Source organism: Salmo salar, chromosome ssa03, assembly GCF_905237065.1.
Source record: "Salmo salar chromosome ssa03, Ssal_v3.1, whole genome shotgun sequence".
Lineage (NCBI taxonomy): Eukaryota > Metazoa > Chordata > Actinopteri > Salmoniformes > Salmonidae > Salmo > Salmo salar.
In genome coordinates, this window is record NC_059444.1 from 8,357,276 (window position 1) to 8,372,907 (window position 15,632).

Below are 15,632 nucleotides of genomic sequence, written 5' to 3' on the forward strand. Positions count from 1 at the left end.
AAGACTGTTGCACAGTACTGTCTTTTATTGATGCCGGTTATGATATCGTTTAGTACCTTGAGCGTGGCTGAGGTGCACCCGTGACCAGCTCGGAAACTGGATAGTACAACGGAGAAGGTACGGTGGGATTCGAAATGGTCAGTGATCTGTTTTGTTAACTTGGCTTTTGAAGACTTTAGAAAGGCAGGGTGGATATAGGTCTATAACAGTTTGTGTCTAGAGTATCACCCCCTTTAAAGAGGGGGATGACCGCGGAAGCTTTCCAGTCTTTAGGGATCTCGGATGATACGATAGAGGTTGAACAGACTGGTAATAGGGGTTGTAACAATGGCGGCGGATAATTTTAGAAAGATGGTCCAGATTTTCTAGCCCAGCTGATTTGTAACGGTCCAGATTTTGCAGTTCATGTAAATGTGATCTGATTTATGTAATGTGCTACTTCTAATCCTGTTTGCTTTGTCGTTGTGGGCAGATTGAGAGAGAAACAATGTAATCCATTTTTGAACAAGGCTCTAACATGGAAAAATTCTTGGTCTGAATGCACTATTAAGTCACCTTGTACAATTTCTTTTTTAAACCATATAGTTCAATTCGGAAATGGAGAGTTTAGACTTAGGATATGTTATACTATCCTGACTATCATTCTTAAGACATTTAGCACATTCTTCCAATAGATCAGGTTAATCAAGAGTCAATGACTTTATGCCATTACCCATCAGGAAAAGTTGCAAACTTTCATCAATATAATGGTAAACATTCTCTGTAGAAGTTCCAGAAACTAAAACGCCTACGTAGGCTGCCAATTGTCACTCAAACAAATATACTTTTTATTCCAAATTAAACTAGCATATGCAGTTCTCTAAGAACCTGGAGGTAAATGTCAGACAACTTCACTGAAATCCACAATCATTAGCCTATGCCAGCTCAACCATAAACCATCTATACAGTGGAGTATTGGAATATTTTAACATTATCGGTGTACTGTTACTTTCTACTTTACAACAGTAGAAGGTAATTGAAGTAAAAATTGTTACTTTTAAAAATCAAACATTGGACCATGATATTTTGCCTACTTTTCTGTTACCTGAATTATCACACATGACCTTTTCCAAACATTTAAGGGAGAAGTAACAAATGTACTGTAGGAAGTAATTTAATTTGTTAAAGGCACACCTGTGTCCCAATAAACTCAGGATTTGTCAAATATACTATTAACATTGAAAGCAATACAATTTCAATTGCTTGAACAACAAAGTTGAACTTTACCCTCCTAGCCGTGAAGATCATAAAAACATCATTCAAGGGGGCAGTTTGGATAAACTAATCCAGTCCCAATTGTCCTCTGGAATAAGGGAAATGTTGGGTTAATTACGTAACGTTCTCTAGTAATACTAGTCCTGGGGCTAAGCCTAATTTTAAGGAAATTAAGCAGAGTATCTGCTTCTTTTGGAGTACTAATAGCCTACTGATTCTGTGAGCGCCAAGCCTCATGCACCAGCCAAATTATTTAATCAGACAAGCTTAGTGCATATGTAGTGGGTTTCTTCAAACACACGGCATGTTAATACATTTAAACATTGCGAGCAATCGATTGGTCGACAGAACAGGAAGACTCAGTCGACCCAAGATTTCTTTTCCCCATCAGGGACAGCCTTATAACAATCATTTATTAATAAAAGCATTTTTACATCAGCCAACATGCTATACAGAAACCCAGGCTAAAACCCCAAACGGCAAGCAATGTGAATGGACCAAACTGCAGACGGAATGTGGATACTCAACTTTTTAATATGAGCAAAGCATCCACAGGAAAAACAATCAACAAACTAACGACAGGAACAGAGAAGCAGTGCTCACAAACAACTACCCACAAGTGACAAACAAAAACACCACACCTATTTATAGGACTCCCAATCAGAGGCAACTAGAAACACCTGCCTCCAATTGAGAGTCCAGCACCCAACCTACACATAGAAAACTACCCTAGAACATACACAACACAAACCCTCTGCCACGTCCTGACCAAAACTAATACAATTACTCCCTCTGCTGGTCAGGACGTGACACAATGCAGAAGCACAGTGGCTAGGAAGAAACCTAGAGAGGAACCAGGCTCTGAGGGGTGGCCAGTCCTCTTCTGGCTGGGCCGGGTAGAGATTATAACAGTACATGGCCAAGCTGTATAAACGTTCATAATGACTAGCAGGGTCAAATAATAATCAGTGGTTGTAGAGGGTGCAACAGGTAAATGTCAATTGGCTTTTCATAGCCGATCATTCAGAGTCAAACGGCAGGTCCGGGACAAGGTAGCACATCCGGTGACCAGGTCAGGATTCCATAGCCACAGGCAGAACAGTTAACTGGAGCATCAGCACGACCAGGTGGACTGGGGACAGCAAGGAATCATCAGGCTAGGTAGTCCTGAGGCATGGTCCCAAGGCTCAGGTCCTCCGGGAGAGGAGGGAGAGAATTAGAGGGAGCATACTTAAATTCACACAGGACACCGGATAAGACCGGCGAAATACTTCAGATAAATTATTGCAGCATAATGTAGCAGGCTCAAGGGTGTGGGGTTTCCATGTCACCAAGTTCAATAACACAACCTGCACCAGTAGCGCAAATGGGGAGTTTACTATGAATTTCCCCATGTACCAAAATCCAATCACCTCAGTCCACAAGCCGTTCCATTTTCCAGGGGTAATTCTCACACTCGGGTCCTGTATGTGAAAATTCATAACTGGCTGATTTTCCAGTATCTAGACTGTTCTCCCAGAAGTATTGAGACAGAGAACATAGGGTTAATTAAGACATGTGTAAGCAGAATAAAGGCTGAGCTCAGGTGAATGGACAGCGCTGGACAAAGAGTTAACCATTGGACATGTGAAAACAGAACATAAGCAGAATCCATGGGAGTGTACAGACTGGGTCAACATGGAGTTAATCACTAAAACAGAACGTAAGCAGAAAATGTCCCTTAATTAATATAGGCACCAAAAGCCATGTATCTGTACTAATCAAGTATTATTAGGAAAGCACTTATTAGGAAAGTGTATATGCAATACATGTATAATTTTTTTGTATTAACACTGGCTCCGCCACCAATATACACTGCTCAAAACAAAGGGAACACTAAAATAACACATCCTAGATCTGAATGAATGAAATAATCTTATTAAATACTTTTTTCTTTACATAGTTGAATGTGCTGACAACAAAATCACACAAAAATAATCAATGGAAATCCAATTTATCAACCCATGGAGGTCTGGATTCGGAGTCACACTCAAAATTAAAGTGAAACCACACTACAGGCTGATCCAACTTTGATGTAATGTCCTTAAAACAAGTCAAAATGAGGCTCAGTAGTGTGTGTGGCCTCCACGTGCCTGTATGACCTCCCTACAACGCCTGGGCATGCTCCTGATGAGGTGGCGGATGGTCTCCTGAGGGATCTCCTCCCAGACCTGGACTAAAGCATCCGCCAACTCCTGGACAGTCTGTGGTGCAACGTGGCGTTGGTGGATGGAGCGAGACATGTCCCAGATGTGCTCAATTGGATTCAGGTCTGGGGAACAGGTGGGCCAGTCCATAGCATCAATGCGTTCCTCTTGCAGGAACTGCTGACACACTCCAGCCACGAGGTCTAGCATTGTCTTGCATTAGGAGGAACCCAGGGCCAACCGCACCAGCATATGGTCTCACAAGGGATCTCAGGATCTCATCTCGGTACCTAATGGCAGTCAGGCAACCTCTGGCGAGCACATGGAGGGCTGTGCGGCGCCCCAAAGAAATGCCACCCCACACCATGTGCCAAACCGGTCATGCTGGAGGATTAACGGCAGCAGAACGTTCTCCACGGCGTCTCCAGACTCTGTCGCATGCTCAGTGTGAACCTGCTTTCATCTGTGAAGAGCACAGGGCGCCAGTGGCGAATTTGCCAATCTTGGTGTTCTCTGGCAAATGCCAAACGTCCTGCACGGTGTTGGGCTGTAAGCACAACCCCCACATGTGGACGTCGGGCCCTCATACCACCCTCATGGAGTCTGTTTCTGACCGTTTGAGCAGACACATGCACATTTGTGGCCTGCTGGAGGTCATTTTGCAGGGCTCTGGCAGTGCTCCTCCTGCTCCTCCTTGCACAAAGGCGGAGGTAGCGGTCCTGCTGCTGGGTTGTTGCCAGGAGTCCAGGAGGTACAGAGTGGCAGGCAGGCTTGAGGTCAAGGCAGGCAGTAAGGTCAGGCAGGCAGTAAGGTCAGTGTCATAAAATAAGTTGTACTCATCCTTAAAGATGTCGTACTGGAGAGAAGAGGACCAAAACGCAGCAGGTATGTGCAGGCTCATCTTGACTTTTATTAACTATCAAAATGAACATACAAAAATAACAAACACGAAAAACGAACGACAATAAAGTCTGGCAAAGCATAGGCTCAACACAGAACAATTCCCCACAAACCCCAGTGACAAACAACTCCTACATATGTGACTCCCAATCAGGAACAACGATTCCCAGCTGTTCCTGATCAGGAGTCACAAGACACACACCAGACTGCCACGTCCTGACCCCCAAACTACTACACCAGCTCCATCTGCTGGTCAGGACGTGACAGTCAGGCAGGCGGGTTCAGAGTCAAGGTAGGCAAGGGTCAAAAACCGGGAAGACTAGCAAAAGTGAGATGAGAAAAGGCAGGGGCACGGAAAACCACCCTGGTTGACAAGGCAAGATGAACTGGCAGCAGACAACAGGGAACACCGGAATAAATACCCAGGGACTAATGGGTGACACTAATCACAGACAGGTGAAACAGATCAGGGTGTGACATTAAGCAATTAATGCGCGAGCTAGGGCGGACGTAACGTTCGTCAATATAACAATTTGTTTAACCCTTTTGAAATGTACAGCGACAATTCAGAACATGGGCCGTTCTCCCTGTACACCAAGTCAGAACCGTAGGATAAATAAAGGGGGCAAATAAGCAGACAAAGCTCTTTCAATATCCGATTACATTTCTCTAAAACAGATTATAGGCTACATGTGCACCATAAAGTAAGAATAGGAAGCAAAATTAAGAGGGGTAAATATACCAAATTATTAGGGTGAGGTACATGGACTACTAACATCTTACTACGCAACATACACTTATTACATAGCTCCCAGGCATATTACATGTATGCAGCAGCATAATACATTTTTGGACTCACCTTGTTGTGCTGTGCTCACTTGAACAGGAAGGTGGTGCGGCGGTCCTTCGTGGGCAAATTGTCTCAAGTCTGGCGTTCTCTGGATTTATGGTGCTTTCAAAACAACTGGGAACTCGGACAAAAAGGTTGAATCATGATGACGTCATCGATCTTCAGGTCGTAGCTCTAGAAAGAGGCCGGATTTAAAATTCCGAGTTGGATGACCGTTCAAAACGTATTTTCCCAGTCGGCGCTTCTTTATTCCCGACTTCCCAGTTGTCTTTTTTCAGTCGCGTTTTCACAGTTCCGGGTTAAAAATTGTTTTGAGCGCAGCACAAATCAAGCTACATTGACAGCATGGCCATCATTATGTGAGCGGACCAAGTCATTTGGTGTCACTCTAAAGTGGAAAGGTGGAATAAATGAGTCCAGAGTAGGTTTTCTTGATTCAACACAGTTCTCTATTGAGGGATTTCTGACAATACAAACACTCCAACACAATCAATGAGAATCTCCAAAGGAACAACATACATCTTCTTTAGATGACACCGGATCACATTACGATTATCTTTAAACTATAACAACAATCACAAATTCGGAACCGTCTTAATGGATCTTCTTGGATAGCACCTCGCTCTCCGTAGCCATTCTCCAGAGATAGTTTATCTTCCTCCCTTCTTGCTGGTTCCATCCTCTCTCTTGTAGGGGAAAGAATATCTCATTAGTACCGTCAGCTGTGCTTAATTGACTCTGGTTACCTTGTCTCACATGCCTTGTTGGGCTACTATCCGTGAGCCCAGCCTGCCCTCTGGTGGTCCTTCCACAATTATTAAACTTGGATATAAGCCCCTTAATCCCAGATTTGGCACCACACAGCCACTCCACAGAATAGCAGGCTAGTGATTGCTTTGCAATGCTTGCAGTTAACGTTAGCCACTGTCACTGATTCTTTCCAAACCTCTCATTGCAAATTCAACAATTTCCAAATTGTTGTGTAATGTTGATGGCCGATGAGCACCGATACATTTTATCTATTTGACAAGGATTTGCCAGTAGATTGTCGACTTGATTCATGATGATGACTGCTAGCTAAAATGTTGACATGATCAGTCCAATAAAAGCTACTGTACATAGAACGTGCTTCGATGTCATTTTATCTGTGGCCAATGACCTTGAGCCTTCTTGGATGGGTACTTCTAATGTAACTATGGCAGCACCCAAGGGGCTAAAATGTTCTAGCTCTACCCTTAGACTTGGCGGTGACGTAGTGTCCACATGAGTGACAGAACACTGAGCCAATCACGCCGCAACGCTCCGTATTTTCAGTTGGCTTGGTCCACCACCACAGAAAGCAGTGAGCTAAGCTGAAACCCCTGCATTTTGGAGCTGCCTTACTGAAGACAACAAATAGACCATGTTTGTATACGGCTTTATTAAACCAGGGGCCTGTTGCACAAAACTAGGATAAGGGATTAAGCCAGGATATCTTGGTGATCCTGGCTCAATTGATCCGTAATCCGGTTGCACTAAAGATGGATAGGGGGCAGGAGGATATGTTATGGTATAAATTACCATGGAGATTTATTCTGTGGAGCTAGCCTGCTCCAGACCAGGCTAAATTCCAGGATCTATTTAATCTCATCCCTAATGTCAGTCAGCAGTCACCACAAATGGAAACCAATAGTTATTTCACTGCTCACTATACATTGTTATCACATAACTAGACCCACTGTCATTATTTAAACGTTTGTGATCATTAATTTCAATGATTTTGGATAAAAAATAATTTTTAGATTATGTTGCTATCATTAGATAATTTACAGTTTCCCATAGACTATAAGGCTATATATAAAATGATAGAATATTAGGGCCACAGAGGGGAAAAAAACACAAGTAATAATATTGTAACCGGTTGTTTTAAAGGAGGACAGTTGTTAAAATGACAGATGTGGGGCATTTCGTGAAATTGTACTTCAGTATGGTTTCATAAACAAAGACATGCTGATGTGCCAGAATATTAAGTATCACATTGTCATAAGTATCAAAACTGTAAAAACAATATGTAGCTTTTCTGCAGAAAGAACCAGCCTCATAAATTTATGACTTTATCCTTTTTCTTCAGTGTGGCCCTAGTACTCTGTCATATAAACAAATACACATTCCATATGAATATAAAAACACAATGTGTAACATTATGTTCCTTTATTGAATAAGGACAAAACAAAGCAGGTAAACCATCAGCTCCTTTCGAAACTGAAGTCACAGTGACTACAAGATGGAAAGCACAGAATCCAAGCATATTATACAAAATGATACATACACATTCAAAGGTCTGTATATAACACACCCTGCATGTCTGCACACTAAAATAAATGCAGGACAAATCCATACACATCAACTGAACAGACAAATGAATGGATGCAGTAGCCTCCCTGCAGCCTTGTATTACACACAGTATACCGCACAAACATCATAAGAGGCCAAATTCGTAAAAAACGAACCCAAAAAAAACCCAATTCCTCTGCCACCGCAGGACATATTTAACCAAAATTGAAAGCACACATACTAACTAAAATAATTCAACACATATTGGTCCCTCAGCAGCCGACCACTGTCGTCATCAGGGAAGATTGCCGGATTGTCCCAGTCCATGGCTGGTGGCACTCTGGGGGCCCTCTCCTTCCTCAGGCAGGCCACATTGTGGAGGACAGCACAAGCCACAGTAATATCACATGCCCTAACAGGGCTGACCCTTAATTTGTGAAGGCAGTGAAAGCGTGCCTTCAGGAGGCCAAAGGTCATTTCAACTCTGGCCCTGGTCCTGGCATGGGCATGGTTGTAGGCCTGCTGTGCTTCCTGGGGGTCTGTGAAAGGTGTCAGGAGAAAAGGCTGGCAGCCATACCCCCTGTCTCCCAGCAGCACACCAGAGAATTCACCTGTCAACACAAAATCTCATCATTACTACCTCATAAACACAGTGATATTCTTGACACAGCCATGATGGTTATAAATAGGGGTTGTGTGGCTTACCTTGTGATAGGCACTGATAGATTTCAGAGGCCCGAAAGATTCTGGAGTCATGGACTGAGCCAGGCCATTTTGCCACAACATTGCTGATCACACAGTCAGCATTGCAGACCATCTGAAATCATAAGATGAGGAATATTACACCAATCAATGCACATCACTGGCAATGCAGAGTGTTCGTCAATGGACAATATCAAAAAGTTATGTTCACCTGAACATTAATGCTGTGAAAGGATTTCCTATTCACAAAATCGGCCTCATGGGCACCTGAGGGGGCTTTTATCCTTGTGTGTGCAGTCCACTGCACCAATGACATTGGGGAAACCTGTCACACAAAGTAATGAGTATCCTACTATGTGTTAACAGTTGTCCTGTAATTTGTAGATCCTCTTACCTGCAATCCTATAGAACTCCTCTTTGATGTCAGAGTCTTCTGTGGCCAGGGAAGGAGATGAAGACATCTGCTAATGCTTTGATAGCCAGACACACACTCCTTATTGTGCGGCAAATTGTGGCCTTGTTCAGCTGTTCTGCATCCCCCACTGAGTACAGGAAGGCTCCACTAGAAAAAAAAGCGCAAGGCCACACAAACCATTTGCTCCACACTCAGTGCATGGCTCCGTGCAGTGCGGTGCTTAATCCTGGGACCCAGTAGTCTGCATAGATACCTGATGCCATCTGCAGAAAACCTGTATCTTTCATATAGATGGTCATCAGGGAAGGCCAGTGGGTCCAACCGGTCCCTGAAGACCCTTTCTCGCCTGAAGGCTCTCCTCAGCACAAGTGCTTCTTCATCCACCACATCTCGCACGAATGGGCATGCCATTGTCAGAGCAGAAAGGAACACACAATTTTGGGCCTTCATATAGGCTAGTGGCCACACCTGGTGCTGGGGGTGGGCAAAAGAGGGCGATGCCTTATAACGATGACTTGGTTGTACTGATTGCTGGGAAAATAAAAAAACCTTAGAAAGATGCCACCGTCCTGTGTGCTCACAATAAGAGCTCATATGTCATGGCTCACTTGACTTTACGAGAATATACCTAATTTTTATTTTGAGCTGTGTCATCTTCTTGGAGCTGGGGGAGGAAAGAAAAATAATGATTAATACATTTGTGTTACAGTTAGCATACAGTGTACATTGAAGGCATATCTCACCTCCCTCTCAAGTTTTTTTATTTCAAGGTCCAGTTTCCTAATTGTCCTCTTTTTTATTTCGGACTCCAGTGCAAGATTTTCCATCTTTTCTTCTTGTACTGAATGTCTATGTCTGCCAGTTCTATTTGGCGCCGGAGGTGGTTGCCATACAACTTTCTGATAGCTTGTGAGCTCTGTGAACACAATACAATTAGCGCAGCTGGAATTTGGCAGGATGTGGTGTCCTTTTATTAATACGCACTATGTTGCCAGGCTGGTTTTCCCACTGTATAGCATCTGGGTCCTGTAAAAGAAATTAGATTTTTTGATTTTGATGAGGACTCCTCACCATTGTAGAGTAAATAGTACTTTCACAGTCTTAACATGATACCTCATGCCTTCTGGAATCCAGAGAGATGGTCTCCTCCTCATCATCGTCTCCATCATGTGCTGTTGCTGCTGCACTGGGGCCTTCACCCTATCACATTTAATCGGATTCATATTGAAGCTAGTAGACAAGACATGCCAGGCCTACAGTATGCCTTTGATGGAGTACTCACTGGATCAGCATCGTCTGGTGCTTGTGCTGGTGGCTCTAACAGGAACACAGTGCTGCCAGACACTGCAAGGCAATAGGTAAACCAAAGTCAGACAGTCCAAATTGATTCAATATGAATGTGGTTGTATCCCATGTAGAGATGGAAGGACATACCTTGAATGAAGCGGGTGGCATCTTGGGAGGAACCTATGCTCGTCTCTTTCCCCCCAGGGATCCCCTCTAAGACGGGCCTGCCTTTATTTAGCTCCAAGGCCATGTCCTCTGCTGGGGTAAGGTCAGCCTTTGGTGACCCACCACCCGTGCCTTGTCTGTGGGTATTCTTTTTCACTGCTAAAACAGTACAGACAATGTGTGAGCAGGCACCTTCTGGGTACAATATATGCTTGTGCTTTGTTAAATATTAGTCAGGGACCATACCATTCTGCAGAATGTTCTTGTATTTGATTTTGACCTGCTGCCATGTCCGTTTTGGCCCGTTCATGTTTAATCTACACACACACACACACACATTTAATGGAGTCACACTGCAAAAAATTACTTGGTATTTTTGTCTTGTTTTCAGTAAAAATATCAAAAAATCTATCATAGCTTTATACAGTGTGATGGAGTTACTTTACACAATTTCACTCATATCTGCAGTGCATTTCAATTAAAAATTTAACCGTTTCATAATTACAGTACAACTGCATTTTTGGAGATGTGAATTAAATATTTGAATTGTAATTGTGATGTTTCAGCGGAGCGGTGACTGTGTAATTGTGCACTACTTACGCATTCAGGCGGTCTGCAATACTTTGCCACGCTTTTTCTCTTTGCTTTATCACTGTGGCGGTGTTGCCTTTCTTCTTAATTATATATTTTACCTCCTCGTATGCCTCCATGAGGATTTGTGCTTCCGACGGGGAAAAGTACGCGGCTCTAGTTGCCATGGTAAATCAGTTAATCTGTGATCTGTGGCGGGGTCTATTTGAGTGAGCCGTGAGCGCGCACGTATCCAGGATTGGTTTCACCTGGCTTAATGAATCCGTGTCTGCTCATCCTGGCTTGGTCTTTGTGCAACCAATTAAGCCTGGACGCACATGTTTTGGCTTCATTGAGCTCAGCTGAGTCATTTATCCCGGATGTCTTAATTCTACTTTTGTGCAACAGGCCCCAGGTAGGCTAGTTGAGAACAAGTTCTCATTTACAACTGCGACCTGGCCAAGATAAAGCAAAGCAGTTCAACACATACAACAACAGTTACACATGGAATAATCAAATATAGAGTAGAAAGTCTTTATACAGTGTGTGCAAATAATGGAGATAAGGCAATAAATAGGCCATGGTGGCGAAGTAATTACAATATACCAATTAAACGCTGACATGATGTGCAGAAGATGAATGTGCAAGTGAGATACTGGGGTGCAAAGGAGCAAGAAATTAATAAATACAGTATGGGGATGGGCTATGTACAGGTGCAGTGATCTGTGAGCTGCTCTGACAGCTGGTGCTTAAAGCTAGTGAGGGAGATATGAGTCTCCAGCTTCAGTGATTTTTGCAGTTCGTTCGTCATTGGCAGCCGAGAACTGGAAGGAAAGGCGGCCAAAGGAGGAATTGGCTTTGGGGGGTACTAGTGAGATATGGGTGGGTGCTGCTATGGTGACCAGTGAGCTAAGGCGGGGCTTTACCTAGCAGAGACTTGTAGATTACCTGGAGCCAGTGGGTTTGGCGACGAGTATGAAGCGAGGACCAGCCAACGAGGTCGCAATGGTGGGTAGTATATGGGGCTTTGGTGACAAAACGGATGGCACTGTGATAGACTGCATCCAATTTGTTGAGTAGAGTGTTGGGAGGCTATTTTGTAAATGACATCGTTGAGGATCGGTAGGATGGTCAGTTATACGAGGGTAAGTTTGGCAGCATGAGTGAAGGATGCTTTGTTGAGAAAAAGGAAGCAGATTCTAGATTTAATTTTCGATTGGAGATGTTTAATGTGAGTCTGGAAGGAGCGTTTACAGGCTAACCAGACACCTAGAATATGTGGACAAATACCTAAGTCAGAACCGTCCAGAGTAGTGATGCTGGACGGGTGGGCAGGTGCGGGCAGCGATCGGTTGAAGAGCATGCATTTAGTTTTACTTGCATTTAAGAGGAGTTGGTTTGTGCCCATAGGCGACATTGTTGCTGGCGATGTCCTGCCTACAAGCCCTCAGTCCAGCCTCTCTGACAGTCAGCACTGATGGAGAGTGTGCGTTCCTGGTGTAACTCGGGCAGATTTTGTACAGGATGGCATGTTCCGATGTACCAATCCTGTACAGGTGTTACACATGGTCTGCCACTGCAAGGATGATCAGGTGTCTGTCCTGTCTCCCTGTAGCGCTGTCGCAGGTGTCTCACAGTACGGACTTTGCAATTTATTTCCCTGGTCACATCTGCAGTCCTCATGCCTCCTTGCAGCATGCCTAAGGCACGTTCACGCAGATGGGCATCTTTCTTTTGGTGTTTTTCAGAGTCAGTAGAAAGGCCTCTTTAGTGTCCTACGTTTTCATAACTGTGACCTTAATCGCCTACCGTCTGTAAGCTGTTAGTGTCTTAACGACCGTTCCACAGGTGCATATTCATTAATTGTTTATTGAACAAGCATGGGAAACAGTGTTTAAAACCCTTTACAATGAAGGTCTGTGAAGTTATTTGGATCATACTTGAGTAAAAGTAAAGATGCGTTAATAGAAAATGTAAAAGGCAAAGTCACCCAGTGAAAGTCGGTGTTTGGTTTTAAATATACTTAAGTATCAAAACGTAAAAGTTGAATGAATATTTTCAAATTCCTTACTGAAGTTAGTTCACAGATAGCCAGAAGCACAGTCAAACACTTACAAAGAATTTGTGTGTAGTGAGTCCCCCAGATCAGAGGCAGTAGGGATGTTCTCTTGATAAGTGCATCATTTCTACAATTTTCCTGTCATGCTAAGCATTCAAAATGTAACCACTACTTTTGGGTGTCAGGGAAAATGTATGGAGTAAAAACTACATTATTTTCTTTAGGAATGTAGTTAAGTAGAAGTTGTCAAAAAGAAATACCCCAAAAAACTACTTTGAAGTATTTTTTACAACACCAGATTTAATATACCTGATGTGCCTGACCAGGTTCTCGCTCATATGGCGCTCTTCGTTACGGCAACCAGTAGGGTCCAGGACAATGGCAGAGTGGATCCTGCGATTGACATACTAAATGCAAGCGGTAATACCAAGTCAGTATATCAAAATGTTCTCAATCATAACATGTTCAAGTGAAGTACTGTCCAATCTTTCACTAAATGGTCCATCTTGTGCAGCTTACCAAGAGTATCCAGTGGTAGTTTGCCACGTTGCAAGCTCCAATCAAGCAACTGTGCTGCTCCAGACTTGTCTACAGGAAGAGGAATGAAGATGCATTTATATGATGTGGCAGGCCATCTTTTGTCAGGAAGGTGGCAGCTCTCCACACATTGGCCCCTCTAGCCACTTATTTAGAACCGTGACACAAAAGCAACTCTGTGGACATGCATTTACCTTTGACAAGGTGTTCTTGTGCATCACCACCTTATCTCCATGCAGGATATTGTTTGCCAGATGGTGATCCATATTAAAAACATCCCTCTTCACTTGAAAGTCAATTACCTAAAGCAGAATGGCATATGGTTGGTCGAAGTTGACATGAGGCCTAGGCAATAGTCTAATTGTACTTCATAACAACTGCAACCATGGAAAATGTCATACAATTCAACCATAACATGTGGGCGACCTGAACATACCTCCCCACTAAGTCACTCATTGGGCTTCAACGTAAGGAAGTCATGAAGGTGCAGAATGGCAACTGTTGCCCTGTCCTCACCATCCGACATTGCCCACAGTTTCTTCACCCAAACAAACATTATGGTCATAACAATGGTGCCCAAACTGTCTGACTGTACAGATGATCAACATGTAGTAGGAAAACATGCAGTATGTAACAGTCACATTCCACTTACTCTTCTCTAATTCATCATCCCTGCTGGAGTGTTTCTCAGACACTGTTGGAATTGGTCACCCTATTGAATAATGGTGACAGGTCAGTTTGGGACAGATATACATAAAACCCATGAGGACCACATGGCTTAGTAAAATGGTCAACATTTTGACATACCAAAATAAGACAATTAGAAATAAATAAGACGGACCTGTTGATCAACGGTAGATTGTTCTTCCTGGCGTTTGGCGGCTGTCTGGACATGCTCCTTGGTGGCACACTTATGGCCAGAGCGTTTTGCGCCCAGATGCCTTGTCCTCAGCTTTATTGGCATAGGACTGTCCACACTTCTGCCAAAGGCCAGTACAGCTGCCAGTCGGTAGACACCTCTGGGCACTGTCCGATGCAGAGCAGGAGCACGTCTCTGTTGGCAACAGAGTAACGACGTGCTGCTTGTCTGAGAAGCCCTGGTAGAGGAATGATTGGGTGCTTGGCACCAGGAAGATTCGTCCTTTTGCCACAATCATCCTGGCCAAGGCCTCCGCTCCAGTTTCTGCCATGTCAAACGTTTCCCGTGCCACACAGGACTGGATGCCTTCCGCAAAGGACACCATGTCGTCGTCCGACGTGATAGGGGAAACTGATGGGCATTCGCCTGAAATTGCTCATGGCACTATGGGGTCAGGTGGAAATTCCCTAGGTTACAGTAGCACTGCAGCACTTCCCTCAAGGCATTGGTTTGGAGTATATAAACCAATTTATCTACCCTGGACCGCATTGAAGCTCTCTGAGCATTTGGTAATTCCGTCTGACTGGATCCCCAAGCTGTTTAACCTCTATGGACTAGGTGGGACGCTTGCGTCCCACCTACTCAACAGCCAGTGGAATCCCGTGGCGCGATATTCAAATACCTTAGAAATGCTATTACTTCAATTTCTCAAACATATGACTATTTTACACCATTTTAAAGACAAGAATCTCGTTAATCTAACACTGTCCAATTTCAAAAAGGCTTTACAACGAAAGCAAAACATTAGATTATGTCAGCAGAGTACCCAGCCAGAAATAATCAGACACCAATTTTTCAAGCTAGCATATGTCACAAAAACCAAAACCACAGCTAAATGCAGCACTAACCGTTGATTTTCATCAGATGACACTCCTAGGACATTATGTTATACAATACATGCATGTTTTGTTCAATCAAGTTCATATTTTATATCAAAAACCAGCTTTTTACATTAGCATGTGACTAGCATTCCCACCGAACACTTCCGGTAAATTTACTAAATTACTCACGATAAACAATTATTTTAAGAATTATAGATACAGACCTTTATGCAATCGCTATGTCCGATTTTAAAATAGCTTTTCGGTGAAAGCACATTTTGCAATATTCTGAGTAGATAGCCCGGCCATCACGGGCTAGCTATTTTGACACCCACGAAGTTTGGCCCTCACCAAACTCAGATTTACTATAAGAAAAATTGGATTACCTTTGCTGTTCTTCGTCAGAATGCACTCCCAGGACTTCTACTTCAATAACAAATGTTGGTTTGGTTCCAAATAATCCATAGTTGTATCCAAATAGCGGCGTTTTGTTCGTGCGTTCAAGACACTATCCGAATGGTGACGCGCCCAGCGCGTTTCGCGATTAAAAAAATAAAAAATATTCCATTACCGTACTTCGAAGCATGTCAAACGCTTTTTAAAATATATTTTTATGCGATTTTTCTCATAAAAAAGCGATAATATTCCAACCGG